The 12,360-nt window shown below is 35.1% G+C and overlaps 1 long non-coding RNA gene across 1 annotated transcript; it reads left to right on the top strand.

Moving 5' to 3' along the window:
- The first annotated feature begins 1,101 nt into the window (after nucleotides 1–1,101).
- LOC141405198 (uncharacterized) lies at nucleotides 1,102–2,507 on the top strand. The gene is made up of 2 exons (XR_012413161.1): nucleotides 1,102–1,342; nucleotides 1,409–2,507. It is a non-coding gene; the product is annotated as an uncharacterized lncRNA (long non-coding RNA).
- The last annotated feature ends 9,853 nt before the right edge of the window (nucleotides 2,508–12,360 follow it).

The following is a 12,360-nucleotide window of genomic DNA, read 5'->3' as shown; positions in this document are numbered from 1 at the left end:
TACATACCCTACCATTTTCCGCAATACATACCGAATGCCCGGCATGAGACAATCAGGGAGTGGGAGTTCCCCACGTGTATAGAGTTATGTGGCCATGCACATCAACTTCGTCTCGTTTTCCTTGCCGAATTTGAAGTTTTGTTGCAGGCCAGGTGTCAGCAGCGAACAACAACAACAAAAATTGGCCGGCCTCATACGGCGTTAACGAGGGTGGAGATTTGTAGGCAGCCGAAAGATTAAATAATTTTTATTTTTTTCCCTCCTTTTATTGACCACATATATTATTCGGTCAAAACGCTAGACAAATGTCGGAAAATGTCAACAAAAGTTGAACAGTTTAAATATTTATAGTTTTGTAGAAATTGCGTATTGATGATTGTGATGTAAGTTCTAGTTGTTAGCGTGTTCAGAAATGTGGATATGGTAAGATAGGGATCGCTACGCCGAAATAGGACAACATGCAGGGTTGTTTTTTTTGGGAGTAGGAAGTTTTCGGAGTGTAGACAGTAGTGTTGGTAAGCGTGAATTTAGGAAGTAAGGTTGGTGTAAATGCGCTATAAATAAGAAAATGAACGCACATGTAAACGGTTCTACTTTAACATATAAATAATATGAAATTTGAGGAAAATTGGGAAATAGAATAATACAGTAGTCAGTATCTCAGGCAAAGTGCGGGGAAGGCGATGTTGCCATTAGATTGATAGTAAATGTTCCTTGATGGGAGAACCAAACCTCCGTTTTTATTTTTTTGTTGATTTGGGTTTGTGAAAATTAAGAACAATTTTATTGTGGAAATAGCAAGCCTAATTGTATTGCTTTTTGAAGAACAAAGTTGCAAAGGGAAAATCCTTCTTTGGGTCATTTTCATTTTTAATAATATACAACATTTTGATTCCTTTGGTTCCTCCATTGCCGGACAGATTATTCTGTTTACGCAAGTCAGTCGGTTTACTTTTTACCGTTGTCTAGCAAAAGAGAATAGAAACCTCTAACTCTCTGAGAAAGTTCTGGCCGGACAATTCTTGCTGGGAAAGTAACCAGACAGACCTGTTGTCAGCTGGTGGGGTATTCACAATAGAGTGATGTCAATTCCGAATGAATAGATGGAAATTGACAGATAAGAAGAACAGCCAGCAAAGAAAATTGAAAAATTATGAAGAAAAATGGTGTTTCATGGAAAATTAGCGTCTGGCGGGAGTTGCTAAATTGAGGGCTATATAAGGAGGTGAACAAAGGAAAACCCAAAATCATAGTTCAGACGTTACCCGAGTGAATATTACGCCCAGACGGCAGTGAATCAAAGATATAAACGTTTAGTTCGTTACTTTTATTTTAAAATATTGTGAGTAGAATTAGTGGTGATGTCACAAATAAATGTGTAAGTGGTGATGTTTGTGTGTTTTAACAGAGATTTTCCGGCGGTTTACCAGTCGTCCAAGAAGACAGCGGAGGCTGGCGCTTTTTGTTCAACACAACGGCAGAAACAAACCTCTTTCCTGGTGGCAGGGTGGAAGGAAGTAATTCATTGGTGCCGGGTAATAATCCAGTAAGAGCGTGGAAACATTTTAGTTGTGAGACGGGTGCCTGGAGAAGACCTAAGCGTTAAGTCCGTCACTGTGCATCATTATTCGGCTGGACTGGGTCGGTCGTGACTTGTATCCTGGTGCATTTATCGTGTCCTATCCACCGCTGCTGTTGCAAATTAAGACAAGCCAATCACGTAAAGAGTCCAGTGGCATTTGATGATAATTTTGGCGTAGAAGAGTTCGCCTTTCAATACGTCTTTGAGCTGTAAAGAAAGAAAATTAAACCAATCAATTTGTGGTAACGTCATATACCAGGTAAAAGGTGTCTTACCGTTGTGTTGTTGTTTTTTTGTATATCCAATTTTTGTCTGCATCATTTGGTGTGCGTTTTTTTGGTAACGTCTTGAAGAGAAATCAAACAGAGACCAGTTACAGTATCGGCGGTTCTGAAAGGAAGATGATAGAGAGAATTTTTCCGTTAATATAAAAATCATATAATCAATACTTTTGAGATATAAAATCTAAAAGAAATCATTTTTGAAAATAACTGAATTTGCGTAGTTTTAAGTAAATAAGCATTTGTAAGGGAAAAATACCAGGAGTAGTTTAACAAAAGGCTGAGTGTGTTGCAAGAGGATTATCTCGAATCCTTGTTGAGTTGATTTTTGTGCCGATAGGATTTGGCGGCAAAATACCCAGTTAAGAGAGCTCTTTTAGGTGGTAGAGTAAAGATCTAAAGGCGCGGTTTTTGCGCGCGGAAAGACAAGGTAAAGGTTTAATGTTTTTCTTCCACAGAGAATTGAAGCCATTCTTATTCGAGTAGAGAAATCCAGGTATTATTCTTATCTATTATTCTATTTCATATTTTTGTTTGTTATTTTTACGCGATCTTTTATGAGAAAATTATTAGAGATCTTCAATGTTTAATAGATTTAATTATTTGCCCAATAAATCAATATGTGTTAGTATTTAAATTTTAAATAATAATGTGTTGCTAATTTTGTGTCATTTGGGGGATGTTGGCGTGAAGTAAGAGTGTGATTGGAGAAGTGTGGTTTGTGGGGGTCCAGAGGAAAGCAAGGTAAGGACATGCTGGACCCAGGTAGGGTGGGCTAGTGCGGGATCACTCCAGCAAGATCCCGGCGTGAAGTTTCCCTTTGTATGGTTTTAAGACGAAGTAAAAGTAATAGAATGTACCCCCTCTTTCGACGTTAGTGTGCTGGGTTCGGTTGGCGGGTTGAGTTCCCTAGCCCTGAGGAGTCCTCGTAGTCGGTCAATTGGCCTAATCGAACGCCGAGGTAACGCACACATAACAAGTTGTAAATATTTATACGATAATTTATGTACATGAAGAAAATCTTAATGATGTGAAGTAGGAGTCTACTGCGGAAACGGGACTAATAACAGAAAGAAGAAGCAAACTCGATTTAATGGAAACATTTTTTTTAATTCCCTTGTTTTACAAAAATAATAAATTCATTTCGTGTATTCTGTGACATTTAACAAAGTATATTTCTTATAAAACGTAAAAATAAGATACCATAGATTGTAAAGCCGAAAACACATCTAATGTTTCAGTATTTTTGATAAAAGAATAGAAGAGCAAGGACATCAAAGATCGATTTTTTATTCTTTTATAGGAAATAAAAAGTTCTGCAAAGATGGATGTGTTTACAACTGTGTTTAAAACTGATTAAATAACATTTAATTCGGCTAATGCACTCAAGCAAAAGACGCACTGAGAAACCAAAACGGAATGCATCGTTGGCCGAAAGGTGTATGAAGCATATAAAGAATAATAGAAATTGTGAGATATAGAATGATTATATGTGATTTAGATTTAGAGAGATAGTGAGAGAGTTTGCCATGTTATGGTGCAGTAGATCCGTCTTACTGAAGCCATCTCAGAACTTTGGCGAGTAGAAGTAGGTTTGTTGGCTCGTTTTGGCCGCAGGTTGTCAGAGATTGGATCGTGTGTTCCCCTATAATTTTCATTCTACGGGTCACGAGCATTGGGCATCGGCATAATAGGTGTTCGATCGTCTCCTCCTCATCCTCGCACAACCTGCAGTAAACATCATCGTCTCCTTCCCATTTGCAGGACATTGCCCTTACTCTGCAGTGACCCGTGTTTGCTCCTACAGTTAATTTCAGGTCGGGCTTCCCCATGGAAAGTAGAGATGTGGTCCTTCGCTTGGAGAGGATGGGCTAGATTTCCTTGGACAGCCTACAGCCGGGTTCGTCGTGCCAAATCTGACCAGCCCTGTCCTGGTATCTTTGTTCTAATTGCTTGACTTGTCAATTTCAATGTCGGTTGACTCAGATACGCAACGCGCCACTTCATCCGCTTGTTCATTTCCCTTGATCTTGCAATGCCCCGGAAACCAGCACAAGGTAACGATTGAACCTAGGTCCTCCAAAGCTTTCCCACGGTGCTCTTGAACCAAATTTAAATGGAAGGTGCTTACACCTGGGAAGTTTTTGCGGATTCTGAAACTACAATGCTCATAGATGAGAAAAATAAAAAAAGCCGGAGCGCTTTTTTAAAAAAATCGCGATTCAAGTTGACGTTTTAAGGGTTTTTTTAGGATTTCACGATTTTTCTAGGAAACCGCTAGTTCTATCGAAATGAAACTAAAGAAAATGTTGTAGCTATGAAAATTCTCTAAAAGATTGACTCTAATAATATCTTAGTAGTTTTTACCGTTATTGAGATGTAGAAGTTCAAATTAGGACAATGGATTGACTGTATCGCCTCCTTATATTACAATGTTATGCACAGTGCACCTTAACTAACTTTAAATGAAAACCGCTTACACCAGATAGAAATAGACCGATAGAAAATGATGTTCCTGACGTAATTTTGGCATGATTGTAATTATTGTCCCTTTGTAGGCAATTTGGCTAGAAATTTTGTTTTTTTGAAGTTATTTTCCAAAAAATAACTGTGATAAATCATTAAGCGTTATGTCCAGAGTACGCACAAACAATCTAAAGTCCTGTATTAGCCAGGCTTGCCCTATATTATACTAGTCTTTAACGGCGTTGCACTGATAGAAGTAAAAATCTGGGCATAGAACAACATTTTTACACCAATTACTCCACCATTATGATTACTAAAATGGCATAAAAACGAAAAATTTGGAAAAGTATTAATCGATTATTTGAAAATTATTAATCATTTTTAATGTTCATTTTAAAAATGACCATTTTTTGTTTTCTGGTAAAATTTTAGTATAAAGGTACAGTAAACGGAATATTTTTGTATGCCATCTTATGCCAAGTTTACACTTGCGGTCCAAAATCCACTGGATTTCACGAAATCCTGAAATACACCCCGGTGTTTACATTTATTTTTTGTTGATTTCAAACATATCACAATGATCAAGGTAGATGCATATGCGCAGCTGATCGAACACGAAATTTCAAAACAAGTTGTTGTAAATTGAATTAATCATCAAAAATATACGACAATATAGAACTTTACAACTTTATTTGGAAACTTATCGTAAAATTGTCTATATATCGTATTAGTTGTGCATAGTACTAACAAATGAAAAAATAAAAAAATGATTTTATTGTTGAGACATCGTTATAATAAATTTTGATAGATAAAAGTTGTGCTCAGAATGTGCACAATATTAGTACTTGCAGTAGTTTTCCCGTTTTGTGCTAAAAATGCGTTCCCGTACTCCGAAATCTAGCAAGACTTGCACTCATCTTTAAACAAAAATAGCGCCGAATAACACCCTCTTCCCGTATTTTTTAAGAAATTTGTATTGGGAAGCAATTTTTGACAATTCGCTCTTTTTCTAACATTACCATTAAAAAAGTACGGGAACACAATGAAAAATAGCATTGTAACAAAGTAATTTAATATTTTTTTCACATTGTTTACAAATTTTGACACTAAAATTTTTTGTTGCAGCAATTGACCATCTACCTTGTTTATTGTGATACGTGAAAAGTGTTGCAACTTTTGGTACTTTTTTAGGCAAAAACAGGGTTGTATATCATGTGTACTGTGATTTCGATGTTGATTTCGCTGAAATCACGAAATGAGATGATTTCATTTTTGTATGCGAAATCATGAAAAATTTTGCTTGATTCCGCGCGAAATCACGAAACGCCTTCGAAATCACGAAACGACGCCAAATGTAAACTAAGCATTAAAGACAACTTTTCACTCTACAAAATGGTTTTTTGAATTGTTAAAAAATCTCTACTCGTTACCAAGTTATCAACGTTTACATTTTTTATTTCAGGTTGCATCATTTTCAGTGACAGTCACTTTATGCCCCTTCACGATGTTAGATCAGCAACAATATTCTGGAGCATAGCTAAAGTAATTTTTGTTTTACTCTATTCTGTACTTTCCGCATAAACTGTGAACATCGAAATTCCAGATTTTTTTTTAGAACCGACTTACTATGCAGATACATCTACCTTTATTATTACTCCATGCCATTTGACGTTTAAAGCCATAACTACATGGTTGTAATTTTCAGAGATTTTCATACCTGGGGCTGGATTCTTGTTCTATGAAAATTTGAAATGAAAAATATTTCCTTTATAATTTTTTTTCATTTGACAGTTTTTTCCTTTACAAAAGTATTCATTTCACATTTTCATAGAAACTGAATTGAGCCACTGGTCTACCTTTACATCATTCTGCCATGGGTATCATTATGAAAATCCTCTTAATGTAAATGCGCTACTAGAGTACTTGTTAAACCAAATGACTTTACAATTATCACCTGCACGTCAAACATTTGTTTTCTGTCTTTCTTTCCTTTACGTTTAAATGTGTCCAATATTAAAGCGTAATACATATAGAAATATAGGTATGTAGGGAAACAGGTATCACTGATGTGCCAAATAATTTAAAAAAAGGGGCAAGTCTTTGCATGTCACTCATTATAATAGCTGTGTTCCTTTACTTACCTGAGGTTACCATTTTTACCATTTGTTACCATTTTTAACCTGCAAGGCGTTCCTTAACGCCGAAAAGTGGCAAAACTGCAAGCAATTGTTATGAGAGTGAGAGTGGAGAGAGAGGGCGAAAATGGCTTTCTCTTCTACCACAGGCTACCTGCAAAATTTCTGCAGGTAAAAAATGGCAGTACTGATTTTTCGACTTTTGTTTGACGATTATTTCACAATGAAAAAGAAAATGGACGGAAAACAGAAGAAAAAGCCGAACGCTGACAAAACTAAATTAAAAACTGTGAAATAAAAGACGAAAATTGATTTTTTATGTTTCTTTTTGACATTGCTGCCAGATCTACCATTTTTCCGTTCCTTTACTTTTCTGGTAAAAATGTTCATGAGGGAGCAATTTTGACACTTTTCTCTTTTACCACCCTTACCATTAAACAATTAAAGGAACAAAGCTATTATAGAGCGTTTAAGGCCTGGGTACATAAACTGCTTCACCTGGTTGCCTTGCTTTCCTGCTTCATTTCTGATATAATAAAAATAGAATAAAGAAGGCCGAGCAAATTTCGAACTGGGCTGTCCTTTTCTTTTTTATTCTTTTATCAGAAGTAAGCAAGGTAAGCAGGCAAGGCAGCTTATGTACTCAGCCCTTTACACTGTTGCTATTAAAATCGATCTTAATAAAATTAATCATACAAAACAAATTGTACTTTATACAAAAAACATACATTTTACAAAAATTATAAAAACGAACGTTAATAAATTTAAATTTCAAATTAAAGGAAGCACCAACAAAGCTGTCATTCAAAACTGGCAATGTGTACTCAGCTAAAGTCTTCTAAGTTCATAACACACTTTATAAAAAAATATTTTGTTGTAATTTCCCCAAAAACATAAAACAAATGTTTACATAACACATTCAAAATTTTATGATACCACTACCTGGCTAATTGTGCCACGCCAGGTATGAAAATCGCTGAAAAATACAACCCTGAGGCCATGACTTAAAACGTCAAATAGCATGGTAAAATAATAAAGCTAGATGTATCTGCATAGTAAGCCCGTTTTACAAAAACATATGGAATTTAGAACTTCACCATTTATATGCTAAAAGTACCAAATAGAATAACAAATAAAAATTACTTTAGCTAGGCTCCAGAATATTGTTGCTAGAAAAGTGCTCCACATATAGCAAAAGCTGTACCCAAACTTACGACAGTGAAAAAATGTCATTCTCTTATTTTCTACTTGACAAGTTTGGCTGATCTAACATCGTGATTGCTGGCATCCGATTTCCAGATACATTTCAGCTAGAATTTTTACAAAAATTGTAATTTTTACATTCCAGTACTTTTGGAACAAATTTCAATTAATATAAATATTTGACGAATCGTTCTTTCGCAAGTATTAAGCCCTCGGCACATACGGTCCGTTTAGTGACACGTTGGGACACGCGTTGTCCCAAAACAGTTAAATTATGTTTAACTTTAATGCGTCAGCCACGTTGTTGTTTTTCAAAAAAACTTGGCATCACTTACACATTTTTCATGTGGTTGTTGTAGCCAACGCTCAACGCACCGTATGTGCCATGCGCTTTACTGTTAAAAAAATTAACTATTTAAATTTGACACGCGAATAAAAGTCGTTCGAAACTGTTGTTAATTTTAAGGTATAGCGTTGCAGCACAAGTTTTTTGTTGGAACAATTCACCGATGCATCTACCTTTATTATTGCTAATGTCAACAACAATAAAAAAGTCAACCCTGCTTTTAACAGAATAGGCCATCATAAGAAAAAAATTGTAATCAGCTGTTAGCAGTGGCCCGTCTGTGATTATTCTACCATGGGTAAATCCATGGTGGAATAATAAGGTGTAACGCCAAAAACAGCTGATCTTCATACCAGTTGTGTTATTGTGAATAAAATCACATACAAAATGTAAACAAGCAATTCACAGTGATGCATTATTGTGAGCAAATTTGACGTTTGACGTGATAAATGACACTTTTCATTTCTGGAATACTACTACTTATATCGGCAACAAACTCTTGTGTAAATTCTGTTTAGAAATCAACGCCTTTAAGGCCAGAACAGAATCAATCGTCGCTTGTTTTGCTTTCTTCCCAAATGTCAAATTATAAAGGAATGCCAGAGCCTCCTAAAGGAGAACGCAGGCGGATTTGCAAAGAGGCTCTGGCATTCCTTTATAATTTGACATTTGGGGAAGCATGCAAAGCAAGCGACGATTGATTCTGTTCTGGCCTTTACTCCGTTCTCATTATTGAAAATTCAATGAACCACAACAGTAGTGCGATGCTCTAACTCATTTTTTGAGTTACCTACAAAAATCGGTAAAATTATAACGCAAAATTATGAGTGAAAAGTTCAAATAAAAGTTGACAACTCTATTGCTATCGGTAGAAATTTACGACTACTTTTTATTCGTCGTTAACTTACCGAAAAACATCGGTAATTATGGGTACTTTACACGATATGTTATTTTACATATGTGCTGTCACTTTGCATATACACTTTGTATATAAAAAGTGACAACCCATATGTAAAAACATATCGTGTAAAGTACCCATTACCGAAATTATAAGCATTTTATGTATAGTACACATTGACAAGCAAAACTGACAGTCATCGAGGTCTATTTCGTGAATATCAAAGCCTAACTGAAAAATGTCTTTTGTAATCTCTAAATAATACCGTATATATTATATTTCAAACGTTTTAAGCTAAATAAAGGTTTCTATTTGCCGGAAAATCGTCCTAAAAGTACGTTGACTGTCAGTTTTGAATGATAGTGTGTACTCCCCTTTAATTTTACCGACAATTGTCGGTAAGTCCCAATTTACATTAGGCGAGTTTACTTGCGGCAATTGTCAGTTTGATGGAGAGAGAAGTGAGGTATATGGTAACCCTTTGCCTCCCAACACCCTCTCTCACACACAAAATGACATTTGCCGCAAGTAAACTCGCCTAATGTAAATTGGGACTTACTCAAAAAATGAGTTAGAGAATCGCACTACTGAAGTGAAATATTTCACAAAAAACACGTTGTTTAATTAATTGCACACATTTGGCAACTATTACGACAATTGTTTATGTATTTGTTTAATTATTTATTAGTTACCTTAGACAAGCTATTAAGCAATGTAAAAGTTGACGCCTTGGACAGTGATTACCGATAATTGTCTCTTGAAGTTTTTGTTTTTGTCGCACATTCTAATTGATCTACAAAATGTTGGATAACAAAAAATGCTAATGTGATAATAAAAGAGAACTACTTAAATATTAAACGAAAATAGTACAAGCGCGATCACGTAAAAGTTAAAAAATTTTAGGAATTTTTTTCCTGTTCATTTCCGGTATATTGAAACAACAAATAAGAAAACCATTATTACAATATTACGGATATTTGAAAACCATTATTACAATAAATAGTTGTGTTCCTTTACTTGCCTGAGGTTACCAGTTTTATCACTTTTTACCCGCAAAGTGTTCCCTTACTTTAAAAAGCATATAATTTATATGAGAGCAGGGCCTGGATTCTTGTTCTATAAAAATTTGAAATGAAAAATGTTTCCTTTATAATTTTTTTCATTTGACAGTTTTCTCCTTTATAAAAGTTTTCATTTCACATTTTCATAGAAACAGAATTGAGCCCCAGTTCACCACTTTTACCATTTTTGCCACATTTTGGCACCAAAAAATAATGCTTTTGGGAAATACGCCACAAAGGGCCGTTTTACATTTGCACTTAAAACAAATATGTCATTAATTTTACAGGCATGTTATGGATTTGACAACTAAAATGACACAAGTTTTATAAAACCTATTAGATCATGGCAGAACTACCAGGTAGTGGTATCACACCAACTGATCGAATATGAAAAGTCAAATCCCTTTATAAAAAAATTATTTTTGTTGTAATTTCCCCAACAACATAAAGAAAGTTTTGACATAACATATGTATTCAAGAAATTACGATGCCACTACCTGGGTAATTGTGCCATGTATTTGATTTACAGCCTGTTCATGTATGTCGATAAGAAAATGAATGCGCAAGAAAGACTACCAAATTTGAGTGTGTTTTTCAAATTTGTTTTTTGTTTTGAAGTAAAAGCAAAGGCAATAATATTTCAAAAACGAAAGTTTGGGTGTGTTTCATGCGCACACATTTTCGTTTCGAAATACATAAACTGGGGGTTAAATTGGGTTTTATATAAAACAAATTCAATGGAATTGTCATGTCACCTCATAGTGCGTTTACATACAACCGGCTTTAATAAACGAACTGGTGTTCAAATGTCAATTCCATTGTGTATGTCTCAAATAAATCTTCATAAAGACGGTTAACCCGGTAAAAAGCTCTGAAACGGCCAAGTGCAAACGCGGTATAATGAAGCGGCCCAGCAAAAATTGTTGGAAGTTGTGCATGTGGAGTTATGATTTCACAACATCCTTCGATGCAGTCCACACGGAGTTATGAAAAATGCAATCCGTTGGATACAATTTATAAGGAGTTGCTTTGGAGATCCCGACAAAAAAACAGTTGGTTGATCACTAAACGCCGCTGGAGAAATAATTTCTACCACAAATAAAAAGAGTGCATATATTTCTAACAATTTGTTATAAAATAAAGAAATAAAAACTTAAGTTGCGAACATTTTTGCTGTGAGACTATGTTTACATTTACGAAATCCACTCGATTTCATCTGTCAATTCCTTTCTGTATACGTCAAATGAAAACTCATCTGAAATCGATTGGATTTGACTCGATTGGATTTGACGTTTCATCAATGGAATTGACAGTTGAAATCGAGTGGATTTCGTAAATGTAAACATAGTATAATTCACGAGACGGAAATTTTTAATGGAGTGGAGTTGGAGTCCATGTCGAAAGCTGAACTAGTGATGGGAAGGCAACATAAAAAACCCTTAGGATGATGAAGCAAAATCAGATGCGCATGGATTAAATGGAAGACGGAGGAAGTAAGCTCAAATGTGATTGAATTTAATGCAAGCTTTTTTAATTTGAGTTTATATAATAAAGTTCTTTGTATTCATGTTTTTCAAGAATAATAAATGCATTTTATTTATTCTGTGATATTTCGCATTGGCTTGCATTTTCACTGCATCTTTAGATTGATTAAAAACACATTCCGAAGAGTGCCTTTAAATTCTATCCAAATCACCACATCAAAAGCTGTGATTTTCATCGAAAATGGAGTGCATCCTAGATGCGCGCTCTCTTGTAAAATTCATAGGTGAATTCATAGAAAAAGATACTACTTTATGCTTGTTGCGGCACCATGGCGGAATAAGAAGGTGTTACATCGATAACAATAATCGGACCATTTACTACACCAAACGTCAAATGTGCTTGTTTACCTTTTGTATGTAATTTTATTCACAATAATGCATTTTGACAACTAGTGTGATAATCAGCTCTTTTTGCCGTTGTACCTGTATTAGTGTGCCATGTCCCTAACCTAAAATCTATTGAAATGAATAGTCCATATTTACATTAGGCAATTTTCCTTGCGGCAATTGTCAGTTTGTCGATGAGAGAGGGTGTTGAGAGGCAAAGGATTACCATATGCCTCACCTCTTTCTCCTTCAAACTGACAATTGCCGCAAGGAAAATTGCCTAATATAAATATGGACATAGAAATGAAACGACTTTTCCGTATTGGGGATGTAAGAAAGGCAGGCCCGCAGTCACACGTTCACATTTTCCAGAAAAGTACATTTTAGTATTGTGTATTTTTATTGAATAAAAACAATTGTTTTTTCTCCTCTATATTTCTGTGAAGTGCCTGTGCAAAATGTCAACAAAAGCATTTATATTTCCGCCATTTTTATTTCCAAATAATTAACGATAATA

The sequence above is a fragment of the Musca autumnalis genome, unplaced genomic scaffold, assembly GCF_047663935.1.
Source record: "Musca autumnalis isolate F117 unplaced genomic scaffold, ASM4766393v1 scaffold_5, whole genome shotgun sequence".
In the NCBI taxonomy this organism is placed as follows: Eukaryota; Metazoa; Arthropoda; class Insecta; order Diptera; family Muscidae; genus Musca; species Musca autumnalis.
Note: the sequence above shows the minus strand (reverse complement) of the source record. Positions and strands in the feature narration are given on the sequence as shown.